Source organism: Rhinopithecus bieti, unplaced genomic scaffold (genome assembly GCF_001698545.2).
Source record: "Rhinopithecus bieti isolate Rb0 unplaced genomic scaffold, ASM169854v2 scaffold_3902, whole genome shotgun sequence".
Classification (NCBI taxonomy): domain Eukaryota; kingdom Metazoa; phylum Chordata; class Mammalia; order Primates; family Cercopithecidae; genus Rhinopithecus; species Rhinopithecus bieti.
The window spans coordinates 322,105-334,897 of NW_016804460.1; the positions used below are offsets into that span (position 1 = coordinate 322,105).

Below are 12,793 nucleotides of genomic sequence, written 5' to 3' on the forward strand. Positions count from 1 at the left end.
CCTCCACCTCCCGGGTTCAAGCGATTCTCCTGCCTCAGCCTCCCGAGTAGCTGGGATTACAGGCTTGCGCCACCAAGCCCCAAAAAATAAATTTTAACAATGCTTGAGAATTATAAAAATTATGGGAGGCCTACAAATACCTATTACTACATTCGATTAACTGGTTTATTATTTGTCTTTCTCACACGTTCTGCCTGTATGGATTTCCAACACATACATCAAATAAAAATTAACATGTATCAAAAGAAAGGAATTCAGTGAAATTACATTCAAGGTCACTAGGCAAAACTTTTTATGAGAAAACAGATATCCAAAATACTTACTTTAAATAAATAAGTACTGCTTACTTCTAAAAGTACCTAACGTTTATTACATACCAACTAGAGCCTAGTTTTTATATATTTTATCTGATCTTGGAAAGCTAAGCCTCGGAATGGCTCACTGCTTCTCCCAAGGTCACCAGAGCTGTAAACTGTGGCGCTGGAATTTGAATCTAGAGGCTTGTCCTAAACTAAGGTCCCTGACCTTGTTCCATAGCTTTTACGGACACACTCACCACAGTGGCAACATTAAAAATTAGCAGCTTTTCTTAGGGCTTATCTGTCTTCAGAGTTTGCTGTCCAGGTTCACCAAGAAAGCCGAAATGATCTGAGCAAAGGCCAAGGGAAAGACAAGGTCCGCTACAGTTTCCACAAACCCAGTAAGGACCTGGGCCCTCGAGACACTCACCGGAGAATTAAAATCTACTGAGCTGAACGCCTTCTCCCGAGATCTGACCTCACCCAGAGAAATATAAATCAAAACAGCATTGGAATGATAATATCTTTCCCTCAAAGCAAAATGAAGTCGGCGTTTTCCAAGAACAGACGCACTATGTGCATGAAGCATAGTCAGGACACGGAGATGGAAGGCAAACCCAGTACTGCAGAGGCCCACGTGGAAACAAGCCAGGCAGAGCATTTCACTGCCTTCTCCCAACCTCCACACAGCGGACATTAACTTCCTTGCGACTCACACACACTCCAATGCCGACTTGAAATCAAGGCCTGCCACCTGGGTATATAACTCAAATGGAAGAGAAATTCAAAACAATTAGAGAGCAAAATTAAGTGCACACTCACCAGCCCACCAAAACGGAGAAGGAAAGAAAGTGGAGAGACAGGAAGTCGCCTTGGGAAGTGTCTTCAGAACCTGATTGGCTAATGAGTTCAGATTCCCTCCTCCTTTACCTTAAAAGGTGATGAAATGACGTAACCCGGCCGGGCGCGGTGGCTCAAGCCTGTAATCCCAGCACTTTGGAAGGCCGAGATGGGCGGATCACGAGGTCAGAAGATCGAGACTCATCCTGGCTAACACGGTGAAACCCCGTCTCTACTAAAAATACAAAAAACTAGCCGGGTGAGGTGGCGGGCGCCTGTAGTCCCAGCTACTCCGGAGGCTGAGGCAGAAGAATGGCGTAAACGCGGGAGGCGGAACTTGCAGTGAGCTGAGATCCGGCCACTGCACTCTCGCCCGGGCAACAGAGCAAGACTCCCTCTCAAAAAGAAAAAAAAAGAAAGAAATGATGTAACCCACTCCACCCCTCTCTATGGACCAGTGATGCTGCTTGCAGTATTTTTAGAGTGAACTTCTTAAACCAAGTTTCCTTTTTAGTTAATGTACTTAGGCAAAACAGGCTAAATTTATACACATTCTTGTTTGCATGGGCCTACTGTATTCTATTCCAAAGAATTTTCATCCCTTAAGGGTAATTTCGTATCCTTTGTGACCTCAACATGGTTAATTTATGCTAGGCAACAGATTCCATTATAAACAGCCTAGATCTAGTCAAGTTAAAATTTACCTTTATTTGTCCCCCCAAATCCAAAGCTGGCCTGATAAAATTTACCTTCAGGAAATCTTCGAACTAACAGGCTTAGTAGATAAACGGTAGATGGTTAAGTGTTTTAGGTTTCAAATAAAATTTAGCTGATTTTGAATCTGAACTTGCCACTTATTTGCACACATCTAAGCCTCAGTTCCCTCAACTATAAAAAGAGGGAAAAAAGATGAAATCTTCCTACTCTGATTGTTGTGAGGATTAAGTAAAATAATTTATATAATGTACTCAGTACAATGCCCGGTACACAGTACTCAACAATGTTAGCTGTTATTATTGTTATTATATATTTCTTGTTAGGTTTATCTTCCCAAGTAGGCTATAAACAACTAGAGAGCAAAGTGTACGTTTTACACATCTCCAGACCAAAACAATGACTTTCAGTGCTGAAGACATAATTGATTAATCAATTATTTTGACTCCTCACATTGCCCTCCAGTTAAAGTATAGGTTCTTAGTCTGTTAAAAAAAAATTTTTTTTTTTTTTGAAACAGGGTCTCACTTTGTGTCCCACGCTGGAGTGCAGTGATGCAATCTCTACTCACTGCAGCCTTGACCTCTCGGGTTCAAGTGATCCTCCTACCTCAGTACCCCACTAAGTAGCTGGGACTACAGGCATGCACCACCACACCCAGCTAATTTTTCTATTTTTTGTAGAGACGGGGTTTCGCGGCCGGGCGCGGTGGCTCAAGCCTGTAATCCCAGCACTTTGGGAGGCCGAGACGGGCGGATCACGAGGTCAGGAGATCGAGACCATCCTGGCTAACACGGTGAAACCCCGTCTCTACTAAAAAATGCAAAAAACTAGCCGGGCAAGGTGGCAGGCCCCTGTAGTCCCAGCTACTCGGGAGGCTGAGGCAGGAGAATGGCGTAAACCCGGGAGGCGGAGCTTGCAGTGAGCTGAGATCCGGCCACGCCTGGGCGACAGAGCGAGACTCCGTCTCAGAAAAAAAAAAAAAAAAAAGAGAGACGGGGTTTCGCCATGTTGCCCCAAGCTGAAAGATGTCTTTTTAAGCCATAATTAGAGGACTCCCTGGCACAATATTCATCATTATTCTTAATAAATACTAATATAATATATAATAGGGAATACGTATACAAATATATGTTATATATACAAATATACATGTAATGTGCAAATATTTGAAGTATAAAAATTAAAGGTAAACGAAGAAATGATACAACTCTAACCCATAGTAGTTCTCATTTTTTAATCATTTCATCCTATCCACCCTGCTTCTACCTTACTAGAAATTACCTATTCCTATCCACTTTAGCGTTTACCTGCCCCAAATTTCCCAACATTTAGCATCAAATGCTACTTTGTTGTTTCAAAATTGATTTATTGTAACCTCTAGAGTCAAAACATTTCTTGAATGTTTACTGTAAACCAGGAATGATGCTAAGCACTTTATATTCATTACGTTGTTTAATCTTCACATTAACCCAAGAATGTAAGCACTTTCATTATAACTATTTTACCAAAAAAAAAAAAAAAGGAAACAGAGTTATAGAGATTAAGAAATTTGTCTGTTTAGCAAGTGGTAAAGTCAGGATTTAGATCTCAGTTATTATGGTTTGAATGTCCCCTTCAAAGTTCACGTTGAAACTTAATCCCTAAAGTGGCTGAAACTTAAACCTCATTAGAAGTGGGGCCTTCAAGAGGTGACTGGATTATGAGGGCTCTGCCCTCATGAATAAATTAATCTATTCATAGATTAATAGGTTATCATGGGAGGGGAACTAGTGGCTTTAAAGAAAAGGAAAAGAGACTTAAGGATAGCCTGTTAGCAGTCTCAGCCTCCTGGCCATGTGATTTCCTGCCATGCCTTGGAACATCACAGGGAGTCCCCTCCAGCAAGAAGTTCAGATGCAACCCAGAGGCAGTCCCTTAACCTTGGACTTCACAGCATCCATAACTGCAAAAAATAAATTTTTTTTTAAATAAATTACCCACAGCCTAACCAGCATGGCAAAACCCTGTCTCTACTAAAAATACAAAAATTAGCTGGGTATGGTGGTATGGGCTTGTAGTCCCAGTTACTCAGGAAGCTGAGGTAGGAGGATCGATCACTTGAACCTGGGAAGTGGAGGTTGCAGTGAACCAAGACTGTGCCACTGCACTCCAGCCTGAATGACAGAGTGAGGCCCTGTCACAAAAAGTAAATAACTAAATAAATAACCCAGGCCTGGTGCGATGGCTCACACCTGTAATCCCAGCACTTTTGGAGGCCAAAGCGGTCAGATTTCTTGAAGCCAGGAGTTTGAGACCAGTTTGGCCAACATGGTGAAACCCCATCTCTACTAAAAATACAAAAAAATTAACCAGGCATGGTGGTGCACACCTGTAATCCCAGCTACTTGGGAGGCTGAGGCAGGAGAATCGCTTGAACTAAGGAGGTATAGGTTGCAGTGAGCCAAGATTGCGCCGCTATACTCCAGCCTGGGAGACAAAGCAAGACTTTGTCTCCAAAAAACAAATTAATTAAAAAACAAACAAACTAATAATTAAGTGACCCAGTTTCAGGTATTCTGTTATAAGCAACAGAAAACAAACTGAGACAGCAGCCATCCAACTTGAGAGCCCAAACTCAACCACCACATTACACTGCCTCCTATTGTATGATTTCAGAAAACCTTAGCAAGTACAATATTATTTTCAAATTCCCATTAAATATCTAACATCTCTTTATGATATTCTGTATTCCAGGTTTTAATACTCATAACAATCCATTATGAAATTCTCTTCAGCTGGTAACATCAAAAATTTTTGCTCTGTAAAATAACTTTGAAATTGTTTAAAAGTAGATAGATTCCTGGGTCCAGGCACAGTAGGTTACATCTGTAATCCCAACACTTGGTAGATGGAGGCAGAAGGATTGCTTGAGCCCAAGAGTTTGAGAGCAGCCTGGGCAGCATGGTAAAACAACTGTCTCTACAAAAAATAAAAATAAAAAATTGCCAAGAGTGGTGATGCCTCTGTAGTCCCAGCTACTAAGGTAGGCTGAGATGGGAGAGAGCATGAGCCCAGAAGGTAGAGGTTGTAGTGAGCTGTGTTTACACCACTGCACTCCAGCCTGGGCAACAGAATGAGACCCTATCTCAAAAAAAAAAAGTAGATTCCTGGGACATACCTTCAGAGATTCTAAATCAGTGGGTGGGACTCAGGAATATGTATTTTAATAAGCACCCTCAGGCACTTCCGGTAGATTTGAGGCTCACCCTTTGGAGAACACGGACTGAATGACTATCGTTTAAGGATGTTATCACTGAAAGGGTGGTGGGGGTGAGGGATAAAAGACTACACACTGAGTACAGTATACACTGCTCGGGTGATGGGTGCACTAAAATCTCAGAAATCACCACTAAAGAACTTATTCATATAACCAAATACCATCTGCTCCCTAAAAACCTATTGAAATAAAAAATAAATTTTAAAAAAAGGAAAAAAGAGATGTTATCACTGCTGCAGTGAGTAAACTCTTGGAAAAGGTAGCACTCTTTTTTTTATAGATACTTTAAGTTCCAGGGTACATGTGCACAATGTGCAGGTTTGTTACATATGTATACATGGCCAATGTTGGGTGTGTTGCACCCATCAACTCCATCAGCACCCATCAACCTCATCATTTACCATCAGGTATAACCCAGTGCATCCCTCCCCACTCCCCTCCCCACAATAGGCCCCGGTTTGTATGTTCCCCTTCCTGTTTCCAAGTGTTCTCATTGTTCAATTCCCACTATGAAGCGAGAACATGCAGTGTTTGGTTTGTTCTATGCGATAGTTTGGCTGAGGAATGATGGTTTCCGCTGCATTCATGTCCCTACAAAGGACACGAAACTCATCCTTTTTTAGGCTGCATAGTATATCCATGGTGCACTATGCTGCCACATTTTTTCTTAATCCAGTCTGTCACTGATGGACATTTGGGTTGATTCCAAGTCTTTGCTATTGTGAATAGTGCCGCAATGACACATACGTGTGCATGTGTCTTTATAGCAGCATGATTTATAATCCTTTGGGTATATACCCCAGTAATGGGGAATGGTACGGTTCATATGGTATTTCTGTTCTAGGATCCCTGAGGAATCGCCACACTGTTTTCCGACAATGGTGGAACTAGTTTACAATCCCCACCAACAGTGTTAAAGTGTTCCTATTTCTCCACCATCCTCTCCAGCACCTGTGTTTCACTGACTTTTTTAATGATTGCCATTCTTAAATTGGTGTGAGATGGTATTCATATGTTGGTTTGATTGCATTTCTTGATGTCAATGATGATGAGCATTTTTTCATGTGTCTGGTTGGCTGTATGAATGTCTTCTTTTGAGAATGTCACTGTTCATTATCCTTGCCCACTTTTTGATGAGGTTGGTTTGTTTTTTTCTTGTTAAATTTGTTGAGTTCTTTGGTTAGTTCTGGATATTAGCCTTTGCAGATGAGTAGATTGCAAAAATCTTATCCATTCTGTAGGTTGCTATTTCACTCTGACAGAGTTTCTTTTGCTGAAAGGTAGCACTCTTTAAAATTTTCATTTATAATTTAGTCAAAATGAAGAACTGAGAACAGCCATTTGTCTGTACTTAAAAATTAAGCATCTCCTTTGCAAGTTCACATTTGGTTATCTACCCTGGAGAAATATTGTGCTCAAAGGGGCATGTTCAAGGAAGGATGTTCCTTGTAGCACTGGTTATGACAGCAAAACAGTTAGAAACACCCATGTCTATTCAAAGAAGATCATTAAATCATGATACAACTATTCCTTGGGGGTAGGGATGGTTAATGGGTACCAAAAAATCTTTAAAAAAAAAAATGAATAAAACCTACTATTTGATAGCACAATAGGGTGACTATAGTCAATAATGACTTAATTGTACATTTTAAAATAACTGAAAGAGTGTCCATGGTTAAAGGTTTCAGGGGATGGTACCCCATTCTCCAGGGTGTGTTTCTTTCGCATTGCACATCTATATTAAAACATCTCATGTGCTGGGCGTGGTGGCTCACGCCTGTCATCTCAGCACTTTGGGAGGCAGAAGCGGGTGGATCACAAGGTCAGGAGTTCAGACCAGCATGACCAACATGGTGAAACCCTGTCTCTACTAAAATATACAAAAATTAGCAGGGCGTGGTGGCGCACGCCTGTAATCCCAGCTACTCAGGAGGCTGAGGCAGGAGAATCGCTTGAACCTGGGAGGCGGAGGTTGCAGTGAGCTGAGATCGCGCCATTGCACTCCAGCCTGGGTGACAGAGCGAGACTCAGTCTCAAATAAAAAAATAAATAAATATCTCATGTACCCCATAAATATATATACCTATTATGTACCCACAAAATTTTTTAAATGATACAACCATTCTATGAAATACTACCCAGTAGTTAAACAGAATGAAGTAAATCTGCATATACTGACATGAAAACATCTCCAATGCATGTGAAGTGAAAATAGCCAAGAATAACACCATGTAATATGCTCACATTTATGTAACATTTCCCTCCTCCCCACAAAAAAGGCAAAATGGAATAATTCTGTATGTGCACATCTTTGCAAGTGAATGAAAAGAAAATAGTCTGGAAAGAGACACACCAAACTGCTAACAGGTTACTCCTAGGAGCAGGGTTGAGGGAATTAAGGAAGGAGTTTTTTGGTTTTGAATATCTGCAATGTTTTACAAGAAGAAGGTGTTCATGTTTAAAACATAAAACAGTACCTCTCCACAAAACAATGATAGAGATCCAAGAGTAGGTTTCAATTTAGAGGGGAGAAGAGAAAAGTAGGAGACCCCAACCCCCTAAGGCAGCAAAGTACAGGCTTCAAAGGCTAAATGGATACCACATTGAATGCCTACCCCCAAGTTGAACCTAGGACTCCAGAGACTGGGCCTTCTACGTGTTCAACACCTCCTACTCCAACTCTGAGCTACTACTTTCCCCCTTTTAATATGTCTTAGAACTCTCTCCATTTTAAATTATTATCTCTTGAGTATCCTTTCCTCCCAAAGTTGTAGTAAAGTAGAAGGCTCTCATCAACATCCCCTTTCCTAGCTATTCCTGAAGACATGTATGCAAATTCCTTGAAATGGTGTTCTACTCCACAGCTTTGCTGATCACTTTTGGGAAATTGGCAAATAAATAATAAATAAATTTGGAAATTTATTTGTAACATCAGGCAATATAATAAACCATACTTGTGGAATTTCAAAGCTTTTAAAATTTTATTATGTTCCTTCAATTACTGATTTTATGATTCTGAATTTCTTTTCAAACAACTCTCAAGATCCACCTCTTTGAATAAGGTAGAAAAAAAAAATCCTCAAGAGAGTGAAGGTCAATAAAGTCTCACCTTTCCTTCAGAACCCACATTCTTTTTTAGTCACATCCCTTGCTCCTTGACACACTGTGTTATTTAGTATCTCATTCAACAAATATCATTGAAAGCTAGATACTATTCTAGGCATTGGTTATAGAGCAGTAAACAAAACACACAAAGCCCTGGCTCACTTGGAGCTTACAGTCTAGTGGAGAGAGTCAGATATCCTAAAAATTAAACAAATATATGTTAGGTTGTAATTAGTACTCCGGAAAAAAATAAAGCAGAGTAAGAGGTTACAAGTGATGGTGGGAGTGATGTTATTTATATCAAGGAAGGCACTACCGCTACTAAGAAGATGACATTTGAACAAAGACCTGAAGGAAGTCAGGGATCAATCATGTTAGCTGGAAGAAGAGTAGACCAGGTAGAGAGAACAGAAGCCTGTAGGGAGAAGGGTGACTGGTATGTTTGAGACAAAGCGGAAAGAGGCCAGAGTGCCTAACAGGACTGAGCAAAGGGAAAAATAGTAGTAGATGAAATCAAAGCACTGGGGTAAGAGGCAGATCATATAGAACCTGGTCAAGCCACAGCATTTGAGATGGGGAGCCATTGGAACAAAAATCTAACATGATCTAACTTTCATTTTATTTATTTATTTTAAATTTATCTTATTTTTCAGATAGGGTCTTACCCTGTTGCCCAGACTGGAGTGCAACAGTGCAATCAAGACTTGCTGCAGCCTTGACCCCCTGGGTTCAAGCAATCCTCTCACCTCAGCCCCCTGAGTATCTGAGACCACAGAGGTGCACCACCATGCCTGGCTACTTTTTTTATTATTTGTAGAGATGAGGTCTCCAATGTTGCCCAGGGTGTTCTTGAACTTCTGGACCCAAGTGACCCTCCCACCTTGACCTCTCAAAGTGCTGGGATTACAGGCCTGAACTACCATGCTTAGCCTTAACTTCCATTTTAAAGGATCAGTCTGGCTGCTACAATAGGGTGATTAACTCATTCTTTGCCTGGAGATTTTTTCAGTGTTAGCACTGAAAGTTCCACATCCTAGGACACCCTCCAATCTGAGCAAGAATCTGTTGATCACTCTGGCAGGGGCAAATGGAGAAATGGAGAGATTAGGTAAGAGAGCATTTCCCTAAAGAGAGAGAGAGAGAAGAAAAGAAGAAGAAAACAAGACACAAAGTCTTATAAATTTGTGTATACTTAGGAAGACAATAGAACCAAAATTTGTTTTGTCGCTCTGGAAAAAAATCCAATTTCTAACGTCACCCTAGTCAGTGATGGGGCATAGTAAATGCTACCCCCAAAATATGGCACCTTGGAAAATGAGAAAACAGCAGAAGCAGGAAAGTCACTCTGACCTTCTTTCTGCTTTCTCCACTAAAGCAGGTCATAGAAACTAGAATTTCCCTCACCCTTTCTTCCTTGAAGCAGGCTATAAAACTTAGGAAGGTCACTCTCTGACCTTCTCCTTTCCTTCTTCCCTGGAGATTCTCATATGGCAGGTGTCTGGCCCTATACCCGGAGGGAAGAAATGTCACACAGGAATGCCAAGAAGAAATTAAACAAACAGGCCTTGCTAAGTTCACACTCTCCAGTTTATTACCATTAGATCATATCTTTTGTGTTCCAATCATACTTTTGCATGACCATCCATAAAAATAGACATATCTCTTTATTTCTTTGTGTGATACTGGAAAAACAAACTGTTCTTCCTCTGTTCTCACACCACAACAACAATCAACACAGAAGGCTTCTGCAACCAAATGTGTGCAAGCAATCAGTTCTGCAACAGACACCAGCTGGGTGTCCTCCAATTCAATTCCATTCTGAAACCTTTGTCTACCTAGAGACTGTCTCAGAAACCACAGGTTGAGAGCTCAGTCCCTTAAGACTGCCTCTCCTTCCTAACAGTCACAATTCCAGGCTTCTAGAACTTCTGACCCACTGGCTTCAAGGTGGAGTTTCCACAGCCCCTCTTTGGGTTTGATTAATTTGCTAGAGGAGCTCACAGAACTCAAGGCAGCACTTAGATTTCCCTGTTTATTATAAAGGATACTTTAAAGGATACAAATAAATAACCAGATGGAGAGATAACATAGGGTGAGGTCTAGAAATATCCCAAGCACAGGCACTTCTGGTCCCCTGGAGTTGAGGAGTGCCACCCTCCCAGCACATGGATGAGCTCTTCTTCACCTTCCTGTAAGCTTCCAAGCATTCAGCTATGCCCAAGCTCTCTGAATCCTGTCCTCTTGGGCCTTTTATGAAGATTACATTGGATAGGCATGACTGACCATCATGTAGAAATGTGATTGGACAAAAAGAGTATGGTTTAACGCTAATACACCAAATGGGGAAACCCAGCAAGGCCTATCTGTTTGGATTCTTCTTAGCCTCTCTGTGCAGCATTCCTTCCTCCAGGGTGTGGGACAGAACCCCTTCTGAAATGGGTCTTATGACCCACAATCAGAAATGCAGGGGAAGATTAAAGTCCTGCCTTGAGCAGGTGAAAGGAGGGCAAAAGAAGCTCAGAGAGAAACATTCTGCTTCCTGAGGCCTGCTTCTAAGGCCTAATGCACCCCAATATTAGAACAAGATCTATGGAAGCTATTAGCCAGGAACTGTGGACGAAAACCTGTGTGTGCGTGTGTGTGTGTATATATATGTATATATGTCTACGTGTGTGTATATATGTATGTGTATGTATATACCCTTTTTCTGAGCTAATTTCATTTGAGAGGACAATAAAGATAATAAAGTTTATAGTATATTTAATTTGCTACAATTTTTTTTTTTTTTTTTGAGATGGAGTCTCACTGTGTCGCCTAGGCTGGAGTACAGTGGCACAATCTCAGCTCACTGAAACATCCACCTCCCAGGTTCAAGCAATTCTCCTGCCTCAGCCTCCTGAGTAGCTGGAACTACAGGCGCCTGCCCCATGCCCGGTCAATTTTTGTATTTTTAGTAGAGGTAGGGTTTCACTATGTTGGCCAGGTTGGTCTCGAACTCCTGACCTCATGATCTGCCCACCTCAGCCTCCCAAAGTGCTGGGATTACAGGCGTGAGCCACCACGCCCGGTCAATTTGCTACAATTTCTTATGCTAGTCAAAGTGCTGATCCCTAATTAAAAGGACTCCTTTTGTTATCAATAATAAGAGACATAATATTCTACATATTTAATCACATTTTTAAAAATCCTTGGTACAGTTCTCAACCCTGATATCGAGAAGTCATCCTAAGGAGAGATCTAAAGTCCATGTCATGGTCATATTTGTTGGTACATAGGAATCAAACGGACTCCAGGTAGAATGAGTGCTAACAAACGCTGGGTTCCTGCAGGGTGACCTCCTCAGCAAATAACCACCCTCTTGTCAGTAGTTATTCACCTGAGTGGTGATGAAAATATCTGCCTCAAAATGCTGTGCAAAAGCATTCTGGGACACGTCTCATGTAAACTGTGATTGACTCCAGCATACTTTCTAGTTGCATGATCTGCTATTTCTCCTTATTATATTTTATATATTCTCAGACTATTTTTCCTAGGGTTTCAGAAATGTTACTGGATCCTATTTCTACACCTTATTGGAACCCAAATAAAGAAAATAAATCCTACATATCTGTATATTGCTTCAGGCCATAATCTTAGGTACAAATTAAATTATTATTTATTCAGATATAGATGCTAATTGCTTAGTCCAATGTGATGCAAAACCAAACAAGCAGTCATTAGGAAGAGTTCTTTTCTATTTAAGAGGCCTATTTGTTTTCGAATCATGGGAGCTTAAGGAAAAAAAAGGGGTGGCCTATTTTTTTAAATTTGGTTATCATAAATTTCTGCTTTTCAGATAGATTTTATTTTTTGAAAAGAAAGGAGTCTTTCCCAAAAGTTATACAGCTTTTATGTTTAGCTTGATAAATCCATTTTCCTGTCATTATGATATGTCAATCTAAACTACAGATATTTAAATTTTTACAAAAGTCTTAGGAATTGATTTGCACAGCTGGCTTTTCTCTTTAGAACAACAGACTAATTTGTCATTTTTTTCTTAATATTTTTCTTTCTACTATAGCAATTTTAACCATATAGAAAAGCAAAGAGAGGAATATAATGGACATCTATATGCACATTAGCTAGAAATTAACAATTGTCTTCATTTTGTCCTATTTGCTTCATTTGATTTATTTAGTTGAAGTATTTTAAAGTAATTCTAGACTGAGCAACGTGGCTCACGCCTGTAATCCCAGCATTTTGGGAGGCTGAGGCAGGTGAATCGCTTGAGGACAGGAGTTCGAGACCAGCCTGGCCAACATGGCAAAACTCTTGTCTCTGTTAAAAATACAAAAATTAGGCCGGGCGCGGTGGCTCAAGCCTGTAATCCCAGCACTTTGGGAGGCCGAGACGGGCGGATCACGAGGTCAGGAGATCGAGACCATCCTGGCTAACACGGTGAAACCCCATCTCTACTAAAAAAAATACAAAAAAAACTAGCCGGGCGAGGTGACGGGCGCCTGTAGTCCCAGCTACTCGGGAGGCTGAGGCAGGAGAATGGCGTAAACCCGGGAGGCGGAGCTTGCAGTGAGCTGAG

The 12,793-nt window shown here is 41.0% G+C and overlaps 1 protein-coding gene across 7 annotated transcripts in view; it reads right to left on the bottom strand.

Annotated features, from left to right (window-relative positions):
• Positions 1-1,308, bottom strand: part of CCNB1IP1 (cyclin B1 interacting protein 1) — a 24,112-nt gene extending 22,804 nt beyond the window's left edge. For 4 of the 7 annotated variants that reach the window (XM_017868500.1, XM_017868495.1, XM_017868498.1 and 1 more), the window contains exon 1: positions 1,122-1,211. The gene's annotated coding sequence lies outside the window, so the exon portion shown is untranslated. The other 3 variants (XM_017868497.1, XM_017868499.1, XM_017868496.1) reach the window with 2 other exon arrangements.
• Positions 1,309-12,793: the final 11,485 nt, after the last annotated feature.